Here is a 6,000-nt window from a genome sequence, read left to right on the forward strand (position 1 = left end):
GCGGTACAGTTGATAACCATGGCTTTGAATGCTAAGAAGCCAACCTTAATGAAGCACATGGTATTCCTATTGCTCTCTATTGGCCTTGACCTACTCACGGGGAGCCTCTTAGGATGCCTTGCCCTGGACCCATCTTCCTCTACTACTCTCTTCACTGCCTCAGAATACGACACCTTGTGTGCTACTCTGACCCTGGCAACCTCCACCTGTCTTTCTCTAACCGGGACACTTCTGATCTCCAGCAACATAGGTATCCCTCAATGATGTATATAAGAATAAGGTGTTTTATTGTCACATACACTGGATAGGTGCAGTGAAATGTGTTGTTTTACAGGGTCAGCCATAGAAGTACAGTGCCACTTGAGCAAATTAGGGTTAAGGGCCTTGCTCAAGGGTACATTGTCAGATTTTTTTATTTGTCAGATCGGATGTTCAAACCAGCGACCTGTTCGGTTACTGGTCCAACTTTCCAACCTTTAGGCTACTTGCCACCTTGGATTGCTGATGTTATGTATTGGCCAATAACAGGCCATATTGGCACTACTCAGAAAAGCATTCCTCCATAGAAATTAATGGAATTCTACAGCCAGGCAACAAACCCTAATAGGGATTTTTCCCCCTTAATAATATCACAATCAACCTTTACCTGTTCAATGTAGACACAAATATAATACTTTTTTGTATAAAAAATATTCTGAAATATTGTATTTAAATATGCAAATGAGGCAACAACTCATTAAATATAAACATATTTGCATATCCCGCAAATACGTTTTCTGGACACTGGATTACGTCAGCCTAAATATTTGGGTTTCATATTGTTAAAGATGTTTTCACATATAGTCCTCTTTAAGGGTGCTTTCACCAATTTCTGTGAACTCAGTGCAGTTCGCGTTATTTTTTGTGCAGTGTTAACACTCCACAGAAACTCAGACACCTTCTAAGAGCCCCCCGAAGCATAGCACCTCTTTAAAGTGAACTCTGGGGTAAAAAAAAAAGTTATCTTTGTATTCACACTGCCATTGCCTTTGAATGTGTACTCTTTTGCCAGTTCACTTCACCTATTTTGTGGTCTGTGTCATCTTTGCATTCACATTGCTATGTATAGAAAATAACCAAGATCATTTTCCAACATCCACTCAAAGCACTCTGGGTTTTCACAAAGGGCAGGACAAGCCATTCTATCAGAACATGTTATTGGACAGCTAGATATACCTACTTACATTTTGGAAGCTGAAAGATTGCATTTAGTTGAAAGATGAGACATAATACATATAATCAGAAGATAATATTAACATATACGTGATATTGGTAACAGAATAAATAGCAGAAAATTGTACACCCAATGTAGGCTTCTGCCCCTTTATGAGCTAGCATTGATTTTGTACCCGATGTTGTGATTCTCATCAAATATTGTTGTTTTCTCACACTATTCAAACCAATGATTCTTAAATACACTAGATGATAGATAGGGGTGCTGTGTTGAAGCCATCTTGGCATTCCCCCACTGTTGTAAAAAATATGATGTAGGCTATAGAAATGCATTTATTAATGTCTACATTAGTTTTTGACCAATGTATTATATTACAGATACCTTAATGCATACTTTTAAATTATATTATGTAAGCTAAACATGATAAAATATAAAAACATTTTCCTTAAAGGATCTTTTTAAGAGATTATTAATATTACTGTCCCCACTACAACAACAAAAAGCACTTAAATACATGTAATTTGTCCTTGAAACATTTAACTGAAATACTGTAGAATTCAATTCATTCCTATGGAGGACTGCTCCTACTGGGGAGTACCAATATGGCCGACCGAGGGTTTCAAAGCCTCTCAATGGCAAATACGTAGCATCGTGCAATCAAGGGTTTATATACATTTTTGATTCAAATCCACATGTGAATAAACAGCTTATGAAGGTCTCGTAGCCTATAGATCACATACAGTATTTCAAACAAATAATCTGAGCATTGTGTCGGTACAAAACTCCATACTTGACAATCACTAATCAATGTCCAAAAACAGCACAGGGCTCATTTGAGGGATCTGAGTTCAATTGGAGCATTCACACTGCAGAAGAAAATTATGTGAACAGCACTGACTTCACAAAAATAGTCCGAAAGGGTCCAAGTGTGAAAACACCCTTCCAGTATGGAAGACCAAACCTGCCGTAATTAGAATGAAATTAATAAATAAACGCACACATAAATAGATAAATACATCCATACATAATTAAATAAATGAGCAAGGAAATACTAAAATTATGACTAAAATGTACATAGTTTCTCTACATATCTGTATGTATTTCATTATTTCTGTATGTATTATCTAATTATTCAAACTTTAATTAATTGTATTCATTTCTATATTTATTCATATATTTATTTACAGTGGGGAGAACAAGTATTTGATACACTGCCGATTTTGCAGGTTTTCCTACTTACAAAGCATGTATAGTTTACTTTTGTATTTTTACAGTTAATCCGACCCTCTCTGCCTAGTCATCGCCATTTTACCTGCTGTTGTTGTGTTAGCTGATTAGCTGTTGTTGTCTCACCTGTTGTTTTAGCTAGCTCTCCCAATCAACACCTGCGATTACTTTATGCCTCGCTGTATGTCTCTCTCAAATGTCAATATGCCTTGTATACTGTTGTTCAGGTTAGTTATCATTGTTTTAGTTTACAATGGAGCCCCTAGTTCCACTCTTTATACCTCTGATACCTCCTTTCTCCCACCTCCCACACATGCGGTGACCTCACCCATTACAACCAGCATGTCCAGAGATACAACCTCTTTTATCATCACCCAGTGCCTGGGCTTACCTCCGCTGTACCCGCACCCCACCATACCCCTGTCTGCGCATTATGCCCTGAATATATTCTACCATGCCCAGAAATCTGCTCCTTCTATTCTTTGTCCCCAACGCTCTAGGCGACCAGTTTTGATAGCATTTAGCCGCACCCTCATTCTACTCCTCCTCTGTTCAGCGGGTGATGTGGAGGTAAACCCAGGCCCTGCATGTCCCCAGGCACCCTCATTTGTTGACTTCTGTGATCGAAAAAGCCTTGGTTTCATGCATGTAAACATCAGAAGCCTCCTCCCTAAGTTTGTTTTACTCACTGCTTTAGCACACTCTGCCAACCCTGATGTCCTTGCCGTGTCTGAATCCCTACTTAGGAAGGCCACCAAAAATTCTGAGATTTCCATACCCAACTATAACATTTTCCGTCAAGATAGAACTGCCAAAGGGGGAGGAGTTGCAGTCTACTGCAGAGATAGCCTGCAAAGTAATGTCATACTTTCCAGGTCCATACCCAAACAGTTCGAACTACTAATTTTAAAAATTACTCTCTCCAGAAATAAGTCTCTCACTGTTGCCGCCTGCCACCGATCCCAGCTGTGCCCTGGACACCACCTGGACATCATTTGTGAATTGATCGCCCCCCCATCTAGCTTCAAAGTTTGTTCTGTTAGGTGACCTAAACTGGGATATGCTTAACACCCCGGCAGTCCTACAATCTAAGCTAGATGCCCTCAATCTCACACAAATCATCAAGGAACCCACCAGGTACAACACTGAATCTGTAAACAAGGGCACCCTCATAGACGTTAGCCTGACCAACTGGCCCTCCAAATACACCTCCGCTGTCTTCAACCAGGATCTCAGCGATCACTTCCTCATTGCCTGTATCCGCTACGGGTCCGCAGTCAAACGGCCACCCCTCATCACTGCCAAACGCTCCCTAAAACACTTCTGCGAGCAGGCCTTTCTAATCGACCTGTCCCGGGTATCCTGGAAGGATATTGACCCCATCCCGTCAGTTGAGGAAGCTTGGTCATTCTTTAAAAGTAACTTCCTCATCATCTTAGATAAGCATGCTCCGTTCAAAAAATACAGAACTAAGAACAGATATAGCCCTTGGTTCACTCCACACCTGACTGCCCTCGACCAGCACAAAAACATCCTGTGGTAGACTGCAATAGCATCGAATAGTCCCCGCGATATGCAACTGTTCAGGGAAGTCAAGAAACAATACACGCAGTCAGTCAGGAAAGCAAAGGCCAGCTTTTTCAAGCAGAAATTTGCATCCTGTAGCTCTAACTCCAAAAAGTTCTGGGACACTGTAAAATCCATGGAGAACAAGAGCACCTCCTCCCAGCTGCCCACTGCACTGAGGCTAGGTAACACAGTCATCACCGATAAATCCATGATAATCGAAAACTTCAACAAGCATTTCTCAACGGCTGGCTATGCCTTCCTCCTGGCTACTCCAACCTCGGCCAACAGCCCCCCCCCCCCCCCCCCCCCGCAGCTACTCGATCAAGCCTCCCCAGCTTCTCCTTTACCCAAATCCAGATAGCAGATGTTCTGAAAGAGCTGCAAAACCTGGACCCGTAAAATCAGCTGGGCTTGACAATCTGGACACTCTATTTCTGAAACGATCCGCCGCCATTGCTGCAACCCCTATTACCAGCCTGTTCAACCTCTCTTTCATATCGTCTGAGATCCCCATGGATTGGAAAGCTGCCGCAGTCATCCCCCTCTTCAAAGGGGGAGACACCCTGAACCCAAACTGTTACAGACCCATGTCCATCCTGCCCTGCCTATCTAAGGTCTTCGAAAACCAAGTCAACAAACAGATCACTGACCATCTCGAATCCCACCGTACCTTCTCCGCTGTGCAATCTGGTTTCCGAGCCGGTCACGGGTGTACCTCAGCCACGCTCAAGGTACTAAACAATATCATAACCGCCATCGATAAAAGACAGTACTGTGCAGCCGTCTTCATCGACCTGGCCAAGGCTTTCGACTCTGTCAATCCCCATATTCTTATCGGCAGACTCAGTAGCCTCGGTTTTTCTAATGACTGCCTTGCCTGGTTCACCAACTACTTTGCAGACAGAGTTCAGTGTGTCAAATCGGAGGGCATGTTGTCCGGTCCTCTGGCAGTCTGTCATGTACTGTCATGTTGTGTCTTGTCTCTGTCCTTTCCCTTCACCCTGTCTCCCTCTGCTGGTCGTTGTTAGGTTACCTTTTCTCCCCCGCTTTCCCCCAGCTGTTCCTTGTCTCCTCTGACTACCCATTCACCCCGTTTCCCACCTGTTCCCTTTTTCCCTCTGATTAGGTCCCTATATCTCTCTCTGTTTCTGTTCCTGTCCTTGTCGGATTCTTGTTTGTTGTGTTTCATGCCTGAACCAGACTATCGTCATGTTTGCTGTAACCTTGTCCTGTCCTGTCGGAATCTGCCGGTCTGTCTGAACCTACCTATGTTTGGTAATTAAAGAAGCTCTGTTAAGTTAATTCGCTTTTGGGTCCTCATTCACTCACCATAACACAGTCTCTATGGGGGTGCCACAGGGTTCAATTCTCGGGCCGACTCTTTTCTCTGTATATATCAATGATGTTGCTCTTGCTGCGGGCGATTCCCTGATCCACCTCTACGCAGACGACACCATTCTGTATACTTCTGGCCCTTCCTTGGACACTGTACTATCTAACCTCCAAACGAGCTTCAATGCCATACAACACTCCTTCCGTGGCCTCCAACTGCTCTTAAACGCTAGTAAAACCAAATGCATGCTTTTCAACTGATCGCTGCCTGCACCCGCACGCCCAACTAGCATCACCACCCTGGATGGTTCCGACCTAGAATATGTGGACATCTATAAGTACCTAGGTGTCTGGCTAGACTGTAAACTCTCCTTCCAGACTCATATCAAACATCTCCAATCTAAAATCAAATCTAGAGTCGGCTTTCTATTCCGCAACAAAGCCTCCTTCACTCACGCCGCCAAACTTACCCTAGTAAAACTGACTATCCTACCGATCCTCGACTTTGGCGATGTCATCTACAAAATAGCTTCCAATACTCTACTCAGCAAACTGGATGCAGTTTATCACAGTGCCATCCGTTTTGTTTACTAAAGCACCTTATACCACCCACCACTGCGACCTGTATACTCTAGTCGGCTGGCCCTCGTTACATATTT

This window comes from Oncorhynchus mykiss, chromosome 15, assembly GCF_057628025.1.
Source record: "Oncorhynchus mykiss isolate SJ-2025 chromosome 15, ASM5762802v1, whole genome shotgun sequence".
In the NCBI taxonomy this organism is placed as follows: Eukaryota; Metazoa; Chordata; class Actinopteri; order Salmoniformes; family Salmonidae; genus Oncorhynchus; species Oncorhynchus mykiss.